Genomic DNA, 19,493 nt, shown 5'->3' with positions numbered 1-19,493 from the left:
CAGATTTTCTGAAAGGAAGAAGCTGCATCTGAGAACTCTGGACCTTGAGTGCCATGGCCACAGCTCAGTCACCACCTACCAAGGTCCCTCTAGCTGCAGAAGCCCTGGCTTGGCACCAGCAGAAGGAAGATTTACTGGGGAAAAGATGTGCTCCAAGTTGAAATGAAGCAGGCCAAAGATTAACTAGAAACCATTCAAAACTACAGTGTTCTTCTGTCAAAACAAACACAGGAAATAATTTTTAAATCATTAGTGTAATTTCATTATAATCCCAGTCTTGTTTTTCACAGGATTTTTAAGAAATATGTTAATGGTCATTATCATTAAGCATTATGTTAACACCTGCCCAACAAGCAGATGTGAATTGACATTAGTAATGTCAAGGGATGTGGAGGTGTAAGGGTGGGCAGTGTTTTAAGGAGACTGAAGTCAAATTGTCACCAGCTTGTGTTAAGATGTTATAAATTTAGTGTGTTATATTTCAACCTCAAATTCACCAAAACAAAGAAAACAATAAGCTGTCATATACTCAAAAAATGGGAAGGAAATCAAAATATTCTACCCCCAAATCAATTAAGGGAGGAGATGAACAAAAAGACATGAGGCAGAAAGAAAGGTTTAAAAAAATGGCAAAGGGAAATTTTTCCCCCTCTGTAATTCTGCTGATGTAAATAAATTAACCTCCCATTAAAATATGTAGATTGGCATCATTGATTGAAACTGAATGTCTACATGCTGTGTCCAATAGTCTCACACTAGGTCTTAGAACAAGCAGAACTTGACAATGAAAACATGGGAAATATCATAGGCAAATACTGAGCAAGAGACAAGAAAGGAGTTATGCTCTTGTGTGACATCTGTAAGTTTGTCAAAATTGCTTTAGAGACATAGCAGGAAATTATATAATGAAAACAGAGTTAAATCACCAAGAAGATAAAACAGCCACATACATGTGCAATAAACATCAGTGCTCCAAAACACATTTAAAAACAGGGACAGCTAGGAGGGACAAACAGACTATAATACAGTAACAGAAGGGACCCCTCTATTGTACTTTCAATAGTCCCTGAGACAACCAGGCAGAGGACAAGTCAGAAAACAGAGATCTGAAGCAATGCCACACACATAACATACACATAGGAGGATTCCACCCACAATGGCATGCTACATGATTGCTCAAGTGTATGTGAAATGTTCTCCAAGATCTTGCATGTGTTAGGCCACAAAACAAATCTCAATGACATTATAAAGCCTTAGAACATAGAACATGCAAATTATCTACCCTGAAGGAAATGGTATGAAGTTACATATTAACAGCAGAAAGTAAACTGGAATATTTACAAATATGAGGAAAATAAAATACTCATTCACATGTAGGAACTGGGTCAAAGTATAGGTTTTACCCAGCTCTTTATCCCTGAGACACAAAGAGCAGACAGGAACAACTTAGTTGCTTATGAGGCATAGTGATGTTCTTGACTTCAGAGATTCAATCCATGACCAACTGGCTCCATATCTCTGGGCTCCGGGTGAGGCATAACATCATGGCAGAGGACATGGCAGAGAGAAGCAATTTAGGAAATGACAAGGTCTCCAGGGGAGGGGGGAGAGGGGGCACAGGCAGAAAAACTGTTCCAGGATATGTCCCCATGACCCACCTCCCTGTCCTTGCCCCACCTGTCTACAGTTAACACAGGATCAGTCCACTCAAACTAAGCTGGACTGATTATAACTTTTGAGATCTGAATATTTTACCTCTGAAGAACAGAAGATTCTGGGGGAACATCTCATATCCTTATCATAACCTGCCACTCCTGACCTCCAAAAGCTAGTGTCCATATTATAGTGCAAAATGCTTTTAGTCCATCTTCAAGGGTTCCATATTCTTGCCAGTTCCTGAGATATTTCAAGCCCCCTGTCCTATTTTTCATGGGCACAGTAACAATTTCAACATTCCTAAAAGTCCAAGTTCACAGTCTCATAGGAACCCCAAGGCAAACTCTTGGGGAAAAGACAAAATCAAATCCATTGTCCAGTGTCAAAGTGTCAACATTCCCATTCCAAAGGGGAGAAATAGAACCAAAGGATGAAGGGATGGGGCCAAAGAAAGACTGAAAAATCCAGTTGGGCAAACCAACCATGCAACCCCCTATACAGCACTTGGGCATGTGGCACAGTGAAGTACTGTTCAAAGGGTTGACACAAGGCTCTGCCTCTGTGGACTTGCTGGCGGCAACCCACATGGCTCCCTTTCCACTTGTCTCTGCTGGATTCAGAGTTTCCCTCGGCAGATGTCCCATGCTGTTGGCATCTCTCAGTCCCAGGACCTCCACTGCAATGCCACCTTCATTCTCACATCTCCACACCTTGTCTTCTCAAGGGATGCTGCAGGGATTAAGCCCTGATGCACCCCGCCTGGCCTTCAGGGCCTCCTTTGAAATCTCAGTGGAACCTCGACTCCTGAATCCTGAATTCCTGCAGAACCAGCTCCACATGGTTGAGGCCATGTCTACTACCATCTTAAGCTGTCACCAAGCCTCCTGGGACCACAGATATACCACCCTGTGAGTATCTGGGTGGCCGAGCACAGGAAACTACTTCCTAGAAGCCCCCATGCAAGCAAGGTGCCCCATGGTCTCTTCTGAAAGGAAATTCAACTTTTATACCCTTAAGACTGAGATGGGTGTGACCTTGCCAGATCCTGAGATGTTTCAAGCCCCCTGTCCCATGGTTCATTGGTACAGCACTTGTCATCTCCTTTGCTGAGCACCTGCTGTGCTGTCAAGACCTGAGCCAGGAACCAAGCTTCTGACCCACCAAACAAAGGTCTCCCACCTTCAACATCCCCCTGCTCCTTCCCAAGTTCATTGGTTTAGATAAAAAATCATCTCACCTTTTTCATGAGAGGGAAGCATCCTATCCTGTGAGCATGTGGTGATCTGGGACTCCTTTAAGGGCCCATCCAGTGTGGGAAGCCAGGTGTACTGAGGATGCAGGCTCATGTTGCTTCCCTTCCTCAGCACCCTGCCAGGCTTGGAAGAAGGGCGAGGGTGGCAGTGGCGGCTGGATCTTGGTCACCTCTGGAACCTTCTGCACCACTCTGCAGTTGCCCCTGCCCAAAGGCTAAGTAGGGAAGCTCTTTCTGGGAGCCCTGGGAGACCCTCAGCAGCTCTGGAAGGGGTTTTGAGTGGGAATCATGAGGCTGGGTTGGCCTCCCTAGACCAGGAACCCTCAGCTTCTCTCACTAATGCCACTGCACCCCAAAGTGTCCCTCAAACCCCTTCTCTGGCAAAGCCCCAGCTTTGGCATCTCCTGTGGGTTACACATGTAGACCCCAACTACCCTGAGACCAGTATGTTTTCTGAATTCCTGGTGAACTTTTGTCTTTGGTTTGACAACTTACTGAGGAAATCACTTGAGTTTCCAGGAAATCTGGCCTAGTGATGGATGGAAGAGAATCAACTTCATGAATATGATGAATGTTGGAAAGGAATCCACAGTCAGGACTTTGGGTTCCAAGACCCCAAATTCCACAAATTGCTGTGTCACAAACCTGCCACTAGAAGGCAAATAGACCCCACAGAGAGCAAAACCTCAGCATCACTGGGCAAGCAGCAGAGATCCTGTCCCAAGAGGAGCCCTAAGGCTTGGGGGCTGTGTCTAGGGCCCATGCTCATGGCTGCTGGGGCTGTTCACAATGGGCCAAGTGTCCCCATAGACCAGCGCCTGGATACTTTCTATGTAACTTTGTGATCTCTCTTGACCACAACCTGACAAGCATGGCCCTCTCCTTGACACCAGTGTTAGAATCAGGGTGGGTCCTTGTTCCTCTGTTGTGGAAGATGAAGTACCTGAGAAGAGCCAGACAAATACAGAGAGCAAGTTTGACTTCAGGAACAGAACAGAGATGCAGACTTCTCTGGAGCAAAGCTGGGGCCAGACTTGGTGTCTGCAGGAGATGGGGTGTCATGCTTTTATCATAGACCTCCACCCTCTTTATTTCTTGTATACATTCCCCAACACCCAATTTAGTTAACTTACCATATTATCTTTTGAAATTCATAAAGAAAAAGAAAAGAAAAAAATAGACATCTTATGGAAGGAACCAAGGGCATAGAACTGCCAAACTTGTATAATTTTGTAATTCTAGGCTCAACACTTAGGACACAATTTTTTAATATTCAATAACTGTATCTGTTAATCAGATTAAATGACAGATTTTAAATTACCAGTTACAGTTTGCTTTTATTCCATATTTTATTGGTGTATTATAATTATACATAATGGTGGGATTCATTGTTACCTATCCACTCCTGAATATGAACTAACAATGGGATATGGCCAATATGATTTGCATTATTTTCATATTTTAGTGGCCACAGACAATACACATTTGCAAAACTATATTCCTTCAAAAAAAGTCAGGTACTGTGATGTACAAGAGTCAATTCCCATAAGCCAGTGTCTGAGTCTCACCTGGTGACACCCAAATTGAAACTCATGCCAATCCACCCCGCCAAATGTTCCCACAATGCCCTACAACAGTCACACTGAAAAAACAAGCGTACTCTTTGATTCGCATGCTGAGAAAATACCTATAACACTCTAGAAAATGCATGGAATCTTCTTCCTCTTAACTGTGGGCGATATTAATAATGCATTGTCCTAGTTTGGGGTTTCAGGTGGGGAAAGGAACTGGAGAGTGCCATGTTTATTCAGGGCCTCCTGAGACTCTGGAGGCTGCAGTAGACCCTGGGAAAGGAAGTCCTCACATGTGTCCTTGTGAGACAAAGGGCCTTTTAAATACTCCACCCCATTCACAGGGCTCATGTGTGGCAAAGGTCTGTCCCCAACATAGATGGTCTGATTCAGGGTTCAGCACTACAGGTCAAAGTCCCCTGGTTGGATATGGCTTAGCTGTGGATGAAGCTTTGTAAAAGTGGCCACCTTGTCTTTGAATATAGCTCTTGTTGCTCTGCAATGGACATTATTTTTTAAAAATTTCATTTATTTGTTCTAATTAGTTATATATGACAGCACAATGCTCTTCAATTCATAGTACACAAATGGGGCACAATTTTTACTTCTCTGGTTATAAATGAAGTATAGACACATTATTCCTGCAATCATACATTCAACCAGGATTGTGATGTTCTCATTCCACCATCTTTCCTATATCCAGGCCCCCTTCCTCCTTTCCCTCCTATTTTCCCTATGCAAAGTTTCTCCATTGATCCATGCCTCCACACCCCCTGCATTATGGAGCAGCACCCACTTATCATAGAAAACATTTGGCCTTTGGATGTTTGGGATTGGTATATTTTACTTAGCATGATATTCTCCAACTCTATCCATTTACTTGAAAAGCCATTAGTAATATTCCATTGTGTATATATACCAAATTTCTTTATCCATTCATATGTTGAAGGACTTCTAGGTTGGTTCCACAGCTTAGCTATTGTGAATTGTGCTCCTATAAACATTGATTTGGCATATATTTGTAGTATGCCCTTTTTAAGTCCTTTGAGTATAAACCAAGGAGTGGGATAGCTGGTTCAAATGGTCATTCCATTCCAAGTTTCCTGAGAAATATTTATAGTGCTTTTCAGATTGGTTGCACCAATTTGCAGTATTATGAGCAATGTTAAGTGTGTGCCTTTTCCCCCACATCCTCTCCAACACATGTTGTTGTTTGTATTCTTGTTACCTGCCATTCTAACCAGAGTGAGATAAAATATTAGAGTAGTTTCAATTAGCATTTCTGTAATTGCTAGAGATGTTGAACATTTTTTCATATATTTGTTGATCCACTGTATTTCTTCTTTGAAGATCAATTGTACTTCTTCTTTAGTTCCTTAGCCCAATTAATAATTGGGTTATTATTATTATTATTAATTTGGTGTTACTTTTTTGAGTTCTTTATATATCCTAGAGATTAGTGCTCTATCTGATGTGCATGTGGTAAAACATTGCTCCCATTCTATAGGCTCTCTCTTCATTCACCTCACTAATTATTTTGCTGAGAAGAAGCTTTTTAGTTTGAAACCATCCCATTTATTGAATCTTGATTTTATTTCTTGCACTTTAGGAGTCTTGTTAAGGAATTGGGTGTCTGATCTGATATGATGAAGATTTGGGCTTACTTTTTTTATATTAGGCACAGAGTCTCTGGTCTAATTCCTGGGTCCTTGACCCATTTTGAGTTGAGTTTTGTGCATGGAGAGAGTTAGGGGCTTGATTTCATTTTACTGCATATGGCTTTCCAGTTTTCCCAGCACATTTGTTGAAGAGGCTGTCTTGTATCCTATGTATGTTTTTGCTTCCTTTGTCTAGTATGAGATAACTGCATTCATGTGGGTTTGATACTGTGTCCTCTATTCTGTACCATTGGTCTCGCTTTCCTTGGGATTATGTATCCCCACAAAGGGAGCAGAGCTACTCTAAGTTGTGCTTTGCAACATTTTAGTCTAATAAGATATATATCAATTTCTAAATTTGTCTGTCCACATATGAACTTTTGTTGGTGTATTAATTTTTTCTTAGTCCATAACAAAGCACCAAGTCAAGTCTTTCCAGAGGACTTCCATCTTGTCAACTCATACCAATTCATCAAGCATCCTCTGAAAAGTATCTGCACTTTGGTGATATTGCTTGGGCTGGAAGCTCGTCAGAGCTCCACCACCTCGAGAAGATGGTTGGTGACATTGGAGAAAAAAAGGGATCTGTACCCTGGGGCCTCTTGGGGTGTCCACCTCAACTGTCATAGTATTAGGGCTTTGGCTATTTCCTTCCTCTCTCTGACAGCACTCAGCTCTCCCACATGGGAGCTTCCTCTGGTGACGGACCTGAACTTCACAGCTCACAGGAACCTCAGGATGGCCTCCTCATTCCAGCTTCTCCAGCTGCTGCTGTTGCTTCCCAAGTGAGGAAATGACCAAGCTGCTCCTCTGTCAAAGTGGCAAATATTTGAATTTACAAATATAAGCCTCTAATTTAATGTTCTAGTAATGATAAAAAATCTGAAATCAATTATGTACCTTAGAAACTAGGAGAAGAAAGAGAAATCTACAGCACGCAGATAGAACAAAATGATATAAAGTAGAAGACAGATAAATGGAAAAAAATCAGAAAATCAAGGACATTAAATGGTGGTTTCCTGGGAAGATAAAAAACCTTGCAGACCCTTACAAAAATTCATCCAAAAAAAGAGGGAAGGCATAGATGACCAAAATCAGTGTCATAATTGGTCACAAATCTACATAAATTTAAAAACATTATGAGAGAATATGAAAACATGCTGTTATTGTCAAATTATGAAATTTAAATGAAATACAATGACTCTCAGGAAGAGATAAATTATTAAGTGACTCAGGAATATCTAGAAAAATTGGATAGGATTATAACAAGGAAAGAATTTTAAAGTGTTTAAATAATGCAAAGCACAGAGTCAGAACTTCATTAGGGATTTCAATGACATATTTGAAGTAGAAATCTCATCAGTCTTACTCAACTGTCTCAACAGCAGAAAGAAGAACTTCCCAACCTGTTCTATGAGGCCAGCTTCACCCTAAGAAGAAGCCAAAGGGCCTGGCATGGAAAGGAAACTGCTAGTGTCATTTCATCACATCCTCCTTGTCCCCACAGTGCGGCCACTGAGGATCCCCCTGTGAGAATTCTGTCACCAGGGAGCCTCTGAGGCAGCTGCCTCCATCCTGAGGAAGCTCTGGAGATAGCTCCAGGTTCCCCCCTGGTTTCTGCCTCTCTGCATTGTAGACAGGAATGGGGGGTGGATTTGCTGTAAGAGTGGATAAATCATGTCACTACCTGGCCTTGATAAGACTCTTAGGTAAACTTTTTGACCCCAGTACGGTTGCTCATTCTTTGATAATGAAAACATCACTTAAAAACTCCTCTTCCACACTCCTAGAGGGACATGTGACACTATCTTAACCCCTCAGGACAGGACAGGGCTGCTATTGAGGGTAAATGGTTATCACTTGGACTCACTGTTCCTTAGTTGCCTTCAGCTTCTCAAGCCCAGGGTCCTGTGACACCAGCCCAGCATGGAGCCCTACAAAAACTGTAGCTGGGATGTGCAGAGAGCTGAGTCCCTTCAGTGGGACAGGGTCCCTTCTTTCTTCTCTGCTGGAATCCCTACCTGGCTTTGTGGCCACCTCCCCGAGGATGTGAGATCAAGCTCACATTGGACTTCAGCCATCTAGGAGGTCATGAGGGATGGGAAAGGCCTTGGAGCCACTGGCAAGGAAGCAGAGGCAGGGTGGGGCCTAGGACACTCTGATGGACAGTCCATGTGGTCATCCTGAGCAAGTCCTTCTCACAGAGGATACTGACCTGCTGCAGACAGGGGAAGCACAGGAACAGGAGGGCTTCCTTGTTGACTAAGTCAGATGAAGCCCAGAAACACAGGAGGACTCTGGACAGGAGCTCCGGACACACTCAGGTCCTGCTCCCTAGGCCACCTCAGCTTCTGCAGTGGGAGGACCATGTGGTCAATGGGCCAGTACTACCCCGCCCACCCTGCTGATTTGCATGTTTCCTCTCAGAGACCACAGAACTATGTGCCAATTTAAGGGATCCCTGGGGGAAGAGGAGTGTTCAGTTCAGACAACACCATGGACCTTCAGGCTCAAATTGTCAGCTTCTTGCTGCTCAGTGTCACAGGTAGGAAAGAGAAAGCTCAAGACCCAGTGTCCACTTCCCACATGAGTTAGTTGGAGCTTCTGCACCTTGTCTGGTATGAAGACATTCATTTGTCTCAATTTCTGCTAATTTCTTTCTCTTTTTATCTCTCCCACATGATCATAGTGTCCAGTGGAGAAATTGTGCTTACGCAGTCTCCATGGTCCCTGGCTGCTTCCTAAGGGGAGAGGGTCACCATGACATGCACAGCCAGCTCCAGTGTAAACACCAGCTACTTGCACTGGTACCAAGAGAAGCCAGGGGCCTCTCCACAGCTACAGATCTATAGAAAGTCCACCCTGGTCTCCAGAGTTCCAGCACTCTTCAGTGGCAATGGGTCTGGGACCTGCTAATTGCTCACCATCAGCAGCATGGAGGCTGAAGATGTTCCAACCTACTACTGTCAGCATTGGGACAGCTCTCCACCCACACAGTGATACAGACTGCAACAAAAACCCCTTGAGTTCCTTGGGCTAGCTGCTTTGCCCTCAGAGCCTGTCAAGGTCTAGGGCGGTGTCTGTAACAGAACCTCCATCCTTCTCTGCAGTGGTGCCATGGTGAATTTTTCTCAAGGGTGTTTGGCTTCTTGACAAAAGGAAAGTGCAGATGTGCAGCTGGGATGAGGTCCCCAGAGGTCCCAGCTTTTGTGACAAGGGTAGAGTTTGCTATTGATGACACAGAGCTCCTTAGTGGAGCATTGATCCTGGGGAGGAAGCTCTTAGGCTTCTGAACCACTGGACAGGGGTCTGGAGAAACATTCCTTCCAGAGTGGTTTCTTGTCAGTGAGGAGAAACTATGGAGTGATAACCCATTCCCCAGGACCAAGTCACTAAGCACAGAGAAGCCATGATCCCAGGGTGAAGAAGTGCAGGGTGATGCCATTATTGCCTCTTCTTTTGGGGAATGCTGAGGTTACATCTTTGCATGTTTCTGAAGAACATGTTTCACTGTAGAAGTGGCCAGGACAGCCATCCAAGCAGGAGAAACAACCTGTGCACAGAGCAAAGTGTCTGAGGCCGAGATCTCAACCTCTGCACCCCACCCCATTTCTCTGAATTACAGGAAGCCTGCTTGACACCCTTTTCCACCTAAAAGGTGTTTTGAAATTTGATAATGTTTTTGAATATTTCTAAAAATTGAAATGTAGAACACGAGCATCACAGAAAGAGGGAATGTTTAGTGAAAGGTCCTGGTTAGGCATGGAGACAGAGCTCTGAGGGAAAGGCACCTCTCAGTTCTCTTTCCCTTCTTAATAAAATCAGCTCACAAAGTCCAATTAACTCAAGGGAGAGTGTGACCAGGAGTCACCTCTTTGGTCTCTTCAGTGACAAACTAAATGGCTTTCACAAGGAGCTGTCAGTTTTGCAGGGATCCAGAACAATACCAAATGGTAGTGAAGATTTTGCGTCCTCGTAGGTTGGTCAGGAGATGCACAGTCAATCACTCTCTGTGTCATGGACATTCTGCCTATAAAACTGAGAGGTAGAATTGAGTAGTTTCTAGAATTCTCCCTCCCAGCTGGGAAGCACCTGGATCCCACTGAGGACAACTGTCCCTGTCCTCACAGGGCTATGCACTTTCATGGGGTTCTCCTTCCCTGTCATTCCCAGCAATGATGAAGGACCTGTGTTCCCTCCTCACTGCCGCATTGCTGACAGCTGGTTTATTTGACACGCTATTCCTGCTAAGGACAAGGACTGTCTATCCAGGCCTTCTGGAGCCTAGCCTGGATTCTGTACAGCCCAATAGGCATAGGTGTTTCCATCACTGTGTGGGAGGCTCTGACTGGACCTGCAGGAGATAAAGATTGGCTGTACAGGGGTGATGGGCAGGGAGATGGGAGTGTGGGTCAGCACAATATGCCCACTAATCCTGAAATAAAGACATTGAAATGCAAGGTTAGGTACATCATTAGCCATTTTCATGAATTGTTGTTTCTATGAGCTTGAATCAGTTTTCGTGAGCATTATTTTGATTATTTTCACCCAAATGTTCAATTTCAAAACAGAAGCCAGTTAGCTAAGGTCTATTTGTTCTCTAAGATTCTCCCAACTTCATTTCCCTCTTTCTCTGTCTTCACCAGAGTACAGCTCCTTACTAAACCTCACCTGGCCCATCTGTAGGACAAGACCAGAACATCTCCATGTGATTCCCAGGGTTAACCCCCCTCCCCCTTCCCCTTCCCCATCCCCTCTGTCCTCACCAGGGATCCAGAGCAGCAGCAGCCCCAGGAGATGAGCTGGGAGCCTCATTTTGAGAAGCTGAGCTGAGGAGCCCTGGTGAGTCAAGGGCAGGTTAGAGCTGAGCATTTATGTCAGCCTTGCAGGAAGGTCCTCCCCAGGGAGCAGCATCCAAATCCCCAGGTGGGTGCTCTAGGGTGGAGAACCCAATGGTGTGAGTGAACATCTGTCCTGTCTGCAAGTTAACATGGCAGGTCCTCTCTTAGGAAGCAAACAGAAAAAAAACTGGTTCCCTGAGTGGGAGAACGGACATGATTTACAGTTTCTTCCTGTTTTTCCTTGGATATTTCCAATTTTTTATTACTTTCCCAGAAACATATTAGTTTATTTTTTAAATAATGCTAAGTTTCCATAATCCTGTGGCAAATGTTATTTCTTTGTTCACATTAGTATGAACCATCAAGGCGTGATTACTTTTAGTGACATAACACACACAGAGCAAAGAGCAGACACTTCAATGTGAACCTGAGTGGATTTTAATGTACAGTCCTGACCCTGGAGGAGGTGCAGGAGATACCATTTCTCCTTCTGCCTCCTGCTGCCTTCTTTCAAGGTGGCTCTATTCTGAGGTCTAGAAAAATTGCTTGGGTCTTCTTGAACTTGAACTTCATGTGAAAATCAGTGTTGCCTTGTATCCATAGCCTCTCTTGTTTCCTTACCATCTTTAGTCCTTCCTTGCTTCCTGTGGCCTCTATACCTGTCTGTGGTCATTTCCTGGGGTCCTAGAGTGCCTCCTCTGGGGATTCAGATATGGCTGTCTGTCTGCCCAATGGCATCTTCATTTGTGATGATTTGCCTCTGTTGTTAAGGTCTGTTTAGGGGTGTGGAATTCTTCTCTAACTTTCCTTTCAATGTCCCTCACTCCACTGTCATTCAGTGTCCCTTGATCACAGTGATAGTTGGCCAATGGCTTTGTGACTTTCTGCAGAGTCAGTTTTCACTGGTTCATTTAGAATTTTCTCTCAGTTCTCCCTTTCAGCATTTTAGCTGTAATGTGTACTATTAGAAATCTTATCCTGTTTACTCTGACAGGTTGTTATGATATATACATGAATCAGCTGGAGGGGTCTCACTCCCTGTCCACCCAAACCATGTGCACCCATATGATCACGAGCTACCCAAGTGTGCTGCCATCCTCCTGGTGGGGACACTGCATATCCCCTGGTCTGGGTCACAGAACATAGGCCACAGACTCCCCTACTCTCACCCTAAGCTCTAGGGCTTTATAGAAATTAACCTTCTCAATCTGCTTTATTCCTGAGATAATTTCCAAAGAACAGAGTCATTTCCAATGATTTTAATGATTCATTTTCAGTTTTCTGCTTGTTTTTTGGTCTGTTGTGCTCAGAGGATGCACCAAGTTGCACGTGGCAGCAGATTTCCCTCACTTTCCCAAGTGTGTTTAAAGCCTGTCATTGCCTCCCTGAAGGGGATGTGCTGGGAAACTTGGTGCACCACACAAGTACTTGTGAGCCTGGAATTGGGCAGGGTGCAGCTGGGTACAGAGTGCTAGGGCAGCACGGGTGGAATCTGGGCACTTTTATCAGCACCTGAATGGGAAACAAGGGTTTGGGCTCAGTGCTCTCCTGTCACAGAGAAACTAAAGCCTAAGCACAGGCTGAACTCCAATCTGGAGACACTTGCACTCAGAGGTGTGCACAGTAGTGTCTACGAACATTCTATGTAAGTAATAGGATTGACAAATCAGTCCACACACAGGAGACAGTGGACAAGGACACATGCCAATACCAGAGTCTCAGAGAGGAATTGCAGTTGGTGAGAGGAGGGAATAGTAAGAGAGCTGGGGGTTACTCCGAAAGGCTCTTGCTCCCTTAACAGTATACTTATATTTATTCTGAAATAATTTTAGACATGGAGAATTTAAAATATAAATCCAGATGATGGGAACCAGTGGTCAGCCAGAGGGAGATGAAGGGCTCCTGGTCTGCCCACAGCAGGGCTCAGCCCTCACAGTCTGCTGCTTTATAAGCAGCCACAGGAAGGATGCCTCAGGGTGCAGACACAGGGCTGGGCAGGTGAGGGACCAACTGATTCCCTGAGGTGACCACTGCACACTGCACCTGTGCTCTGGCCCCACATACTTCTCCTCGACTGTGCACAGTCACTAGGTACTAATCAGACATGAAACCATGAAAACAAATCCCCCCTGTTCTCCTCCTCAAGCTCCTCCAAGCTCTCTTTTCACAAAACCCCATGTGATTATGCAAAGGGACAATCAGCATGGACACAGTGCTGCTGAGGAGTCCAGTCTGGGATTACATCCCAGTGATTTTTTCCCCCACTGATGCCATTTTTATGTTCCTGGACCTAATTTCAAATTCCTTTCTTTTTGGTGGAGGGGTCCAGGGATTAGTTGTCATGTGTCTTTATTTGCCTACCATCTGTGATGGGTTTTTTGTTAGTTTGTTTGTTCTTTTCTTTCCTGACCTTGACACTTCCAAAGGATACAGATAGGCTATATTTCAGTATGTCCCTCTGAGCAGGTTTTTCTGTTTTGTTTTTTTTTTCCTATTGATCAGATTAACATTATATATGTTTATAGGAATGCTTCAGAAGGAATGCTTCTCCTCACCACATCATATCAGGGGTTACAAGTGACAATGTGACATTTCTGGGGAGAATAAACAAACATGACTGTGAAGCACTCTGTGTGAGGGAGATGGGGTCAGGAAACTTACCTGGTCACAGCTTCTGTACTATTAGGAATAGTCTTCCTCTAGCTGAGCCTGTGGTTTTAAGATTCAGTTCTGTTTGAACTTGCTCTCCAATAAAGAGGAGTGAACAAATAAATTGATTTCACTCAAATGACAAATGATCCCATGATGGACACTAACGGCTGAAATGGAGAAAGAAACAGAAGAATGGGCTCATTAAAACATGGGAGAGTCCACTAGAGAACAGCCGTGGCTGAGTCATGTACTTGGGTAAACAAATGGACATTTCCACCACTCAGTTTCTGCTGAAGTCAAATGTACAGGTGGAGCAAGTACAGAGCTTCTTCCAAGGGGGTGAGGTGTGGAGCTGCCCTTAGTAACACTGGCTGCACCACATCTGGAGTCACACAAGGACGACAAGCCATCACTGCTGAGGAGAAGTGGATGTGGCTGGTGAGCCGTCCAGGGGAGGAAGCTGAGGTCACAGGCCACACAGACACAGCTCTCCCCAGTCATCCTCTTTGGAGACACACATTTGCTTCCTTCAGTGGCAACATCCCCCTGAGATTTAAATTATTTCATCTCCCCAAAGAATGTGTAGCTCCATGTATATGCACTTGTTTCTGGAATTCTGTGGTTTTCCTTGTTTTTAATTTCTGGTTTGACAATCAACAGGATTTGCCCCTCAGATTTTTAGGGAATGAAGAACAGAGGGGAGGTGAGAGGTTATTCTAAAATTTAAAAGCAAAGAAGAACCACCAGATATTCAAGGAAAACTAAACTTGTTAAGGAGAAGTGGCAATGTGTCTGGGACAGTGGTAAAGAGTCCAGCACTGCAGGACTACAGCATGGGGAGGGGGACCCCAGTTTCTTAGAAGAGAAAATGGAGGAAGGCTGAAATGTCCCTTCTCTCATATTTGTAGCTCAGATTTACTTGACACACTGTCTGAGACAAAGTCCTCAGATGGCCGCCACTCCCTAAATGTCTGCCTGCTTCCCTGCTTGGCTCCCAGCTTTTTCTACCTCAGCCCAGCTTGGCCCTCCTCTGAGCAGGGTGCTGGCCACAGAGGGGAGGTTTGTGTTTGTCCCTTCCCTTTGGAGGTCCTGTGAGTCTCCTGCCCACAGTAGAGTGCAGCACCTGCAGCCCACAGCCACTCTGTGGGTCATAAACTAAACAGACCTGCTCCCACAGAACCAGGCTGGCACCCCAGGACCCCTGTTGATAGACAGAAACCTGGCTGAGGGGACAGTGTGGCTTCTGCTGGAACTAGCTCACAGAGGTGCTTCTAGGACTGTGGCTGGGGTGAGAGTGGCTGTGCATGCAGGGCTTGGATATGCTCCCTCCTGTGGGTGGAGTCAGGAGGGATGCAGACTGAGTCAGCATGGCAGCTCCCCAAGAAATACACAGAACCAAGAAACTCCCCATTGTAAAATGTGAACATGATCACAAGACAAGAATCGAGACAGAGAAAAATGAGGCATCATATTAAAATATTTTGCACATAAATATAAAGCATTGTATAAGTTGTTTCTAAGATTTTAAGAAACTGTCAGTTTGAGTCAATATCTAAAAGGTAATCCATACATGTTTTCTCAGTTGTCCTATAATCTGAATGAAAATAGCCAGCACAGTTCTTATCCTGCAAAGCACTCATATTTTGAAAGGATCCCATAGACCACAGAGCACCAGAGCCAGGGGACCTGCTCATGGTCTGGGGGACTATCTGGCAATGTGGTTCCAGCCAGAGTGAGGAAGATCTGTGCTGAGCTTTATTTTTAAGCCTGAGACAGAAGCAGCTAAACAGCACACATTCTTCTCATGTAAAGAACCTATTGACAATTCTGATTCCAACCACAGGCTCCCACCACAGGGACCTCAGGGTGGCTCCTGTGCAGACCTGGGCATGGTCCACCCTAAACAGGTACTAAAAATTCAGTTTAGGAGAAAAAGGGTCCCAGGCTGTCATTTGTCATTTGGACTGAGGTACATCTCCTGTGCCTGATTTTGTCTTTTTAATGTTGTCACAAATCTCAGTAAATGCACAGTTTTCCATTGTCCTTTTCCTCATTGAGAGGATGTTTCCACAGCTGCTGAAGACTGAGGAAACTCGGCCACCCATTCCTGTATCTGGAGCCAGGAGGGGACTCTGCACATGAACAGATGTGAATGTGAGCCTCATCTCCAGAGCCGTGACCTCTCACCTAGAGCAATGCCACACTTTCTCCACCTGGATGAGGCGCGCCTCCCTCCTGGTCCTCCTAGGCACTAATCTTAATGACCAGGTCACCCTCCAGGGACATATTCAATCATGTTTCCTGTATGAACCAGACCCTCCTGCTCACAGCAATTATGTAGGGTATATTTTCTTTGTGTGTCATTTACTGTGTCTGCACCATTTGGGGGATAGTATATGTCCTAGAGGAAGGGACTGTGCCAGCTGTCCCACTGTTACACACGGGAGCCTTCACTGGGTATGATTTGCTCTGTGTCCATGGAGTCTGTTCAAAATGGTTTTTGGAAGGTGTATGCATAAAATTCCTTGGCAGGCCTCAGGCTGACCCAGGTCTCTTTATTCACTTATGTTTTCTTATATTCTGCATGTATAAGTGCAGAGTGTGCTGGGAACTCACATCCTGAGGTAAGGGGGAAGCAGACTGGCAGAGTCCAGGCTGTTCATCACCCCATAGGAAGAAATGGCTGAAATGCTTTGCACATGGAGATGCACCACCAGGAGTATAAACCACAAGATGAGATACCTTTCTCAAATAAGACACATCCTCCTCAACCCCTTGGTTACTTGCAGATCTAAGGCACCCTGGGGCCCTTTGTAGGTAATAAGTTTAATAGTTTCAGCTCCCAAATTGTTCTGGTAGAACAATTGTTCAATTTTCCCATATCCAACAAAAAATATGTATAAAATTATAGAAAAAAACACATCTCTATTTGCACACAACAGTACACAAATAACAGTTTCAATTAGAACTGTTCAGCATAGGTACTCTAAATGATTCAAATGCCCCTCCCCTTCCATCCCTTTCATCCTGAAGCAAGGGACAAACAGTGAACAAGGCAACACCATTTCTGCTGCTTCTGCTCTGATCCCTCTAGACTCCTACCCTGAGAACTTCTCTCAGAAAGGAATTGGAATTTCTCTTAAGTTTTCCATTTTGCATCCTAGATATGACATTAAAAAGGATCAACTAGTCTGCATAATGGGAAATTACAAATGATCCACAAAGGTGCCTCTTTTCATGCATGGTTGGGTCTAACCTCAATCACTATCATGAGAGAAGGTCTTAAGAAATCACCTACTAATCCTTCTCCCCCCTCTTCCTCCCTCTCCTTTCTTATTTATATGCTTTGATGTTTTCAGCATGTTTCATTGTTTGATGAGGATTATTAATCTAGGGCAATTAGCTTCTCATTTTCTGGGTACTCAATCCTCTCCAAGTTATTTTTGGGTTACAATAGAATCTCTCTTTAATTCATCTGCCTACTTACAGTTTTAGAGGCTCTGCTCAGAACCCTTAATCCAGGCTATTTGCTTTTTTATTAGCTAGTGGCTCTACAGAAACCCCTGCAGCCCAGTCCAGCTGCCCACATTTTATAAAGGAGCACTTTCCATGAGACTTGAAGTGTGTCAGGAAGACAGGGGCAGCAGGATGCTGTCCCAGTCCCAGGTGTGCATGTTCCTGTGGCTCTGAGTCTCAGGTGAGGAATGTAAAGTATTTCAAGGGCTTCAGAATAAAAACTTTGTAGAGTTGGAAAAGCTATTAAAGATGTGCCAGGAAATAATGGCGACTTCAAATATATGCCTAATTATTTGTCGTCTTACACTACCTCAGGAAAATGGATATTATATGATATTTCAAAGTACATATGATAGTGTGTGTGTGTGTGTGTGTGTTTATGGTCCATTCTTTATTTGCCTGATGGCAGGTACCTGTGGAGATACGGTGATGACCCAGTCTCCAGGCTCCCTCGCTGTGTCTACAGGAGACACGGTCACCTGCAAGTCCAGCCAGAATCTATTATCTAACCAAAAGGCCGACTCGGTCTGGCACAAGAAGAAGCCAGGACAAGTTCCCAGGCTGCTGTTCTCCTGGGCATCCATGTGGGCACCTGTTGTTCCCTGGGTTCAGGGGCAGTGGATCAGGGACAGATTTCACTTTGCCCATCAATAGCCCCAGGCTGAGTACAGGAAAGATTGTTCTGGTCAGCAGCACCACAGTGCTCCTCCCAAGAGCCTCAGCCCTAGACACAAACCTGCCCACATCTGAGGGTCAGGAAGACTTTGTTGCCCTGGCTGCTTCCCCCTCACCAGAACCTGAGATTTCCTGTCTTCTCTCCTGACAGGTCACATGTCTTGATTCATTCTTTGGGGGGTTTTGCAGGGCCCAGGAGAAAATTTAGGAACTGCTACTTTTCTGAATATTTATTTAGAGGGAGTCATTGAGCACAAATACTGGGGAGTTCACCTGGACGTAGTGCTAGAGGTTTCATGTCATAGGAACCTGCATGTTCCCATGGACAGATCACATGACTGAGCCTATCTTTGGTCTTCAACCTCACAGAAGAACCTAGTTACTTTTACACACTGAGGATTCATCTCCCCTGTGCTTCCTCCAATCTGAAACTAGTTTGTTTTTATTTCTTGTCCTCCTGGTACCTTCTTGACCTGTAATCACCTCCTATCTGGGTCCATCATATAACTCTTCACTCTGCAGTCAACACACCTGACATAGGCCTCTCTCTCTCCCCCTCTCTCTCTCTTTTCCTCTGCCTCCTTCTATCTTTCTCTTCTTCTGTCCTCAAACCCTGCCTTTCTGGTGAGGTTCATTCTAAGTGGTTCTTGCTCTGCCCCCTCTTCTGGCCCCTGTCCTCTTCTCCTAATTTCTATCAGCTCTTCTCATCATTTCCTTTTTATTTCCATAGTTTATTACAAAATTGGATAAAAATAAAGGCCAAGTCCAAGCTAAATATCCACTCCAGGTGAAGGCTTTGTCTCCTGGTGAGGATCTTTCCGTACTCCACTGTTCTCCTGACCTTAGCTTTGCTCATTCTCCCACAGGCTGTTCTCTAGTTCCTTTGCTCTGTCACTCTAGACACAGGTGATGGTATATTCCTGACCTTTCTTCATCCTTGTCCACTCTCTATTCGGGTCCATTCCTGGAAAGTTGTGTCTGATGTTGTGATGGCAGGAGATGATGTTCAAGTCCCCTCCACCTTGAGTGTTTGGACAGTGTTTGATCCACGTGCACCTGCAGGGCACCAGGGCACCACTTAGAGAGCCCAGAAGTGATGTTTCCACCTCTGATTGTTCCCAGATGTAGGTGGGTTCTTCAGGGTGAGAGGGAGGGGGAGTGGAGCATGCACCTCACCATGTTCCTTCTGGGTCCTGGAATAATAAGAGAGAAGCACAAAATTAAGGTCAAACTGAAGTAGTCATTCCCATTATATTCTTTTTAATTATTACAGACTTAGCCATTTTTGTCAGTTTATGGTAAGTTTTTTATCACAATTCCACAAAGAGCAGATGTTGCCAGCACAAAGGGATCTCTAGAAGTTCCCTGTACCATTACCCACCCTGTGCCAGAGTCCTGCCCAGGGTCCAGGTCCTGCTCCCTCTGAAGTGTCCACGCTCATCCTGAAGCTCATCCTGACTGCTCATTCAGTAGGTCCCTGGACACCTCTGTGTTGTCCTCCACATGCCAGGCCAGGCTGCTGCAGCTGACAGGGCCACTCATGGGTGTGGCCTGAGCTGTGGACCAGGTAGTCATGGTCCATAGATCTCAGCTCCACCTGTTGCCTGAGTTCCAGCACCTTCCTCTCACAGGGCAGAGAATCTGCTGTGCTGCTGCCCAGACCAGCAGATCA

This window comes from Urocitellus parryii, chromosome 12, assembly GCF_045843805.1.
Source record: "Urocitellus parryii isolate mUroPar1 chromosome 12, mUroPar1.hap1, whole genome shotgun sequence".
Classification (NCBI taxonomy): domain Eukaryota; kingdom Metazoa; phylum Chordata; class Mammalia; order Rodentia; family Sciuridae; genus Urocitellus; species Urocitellus parryii.
This window is presented reverse-complemented; position numbering follows the sequence as displayed.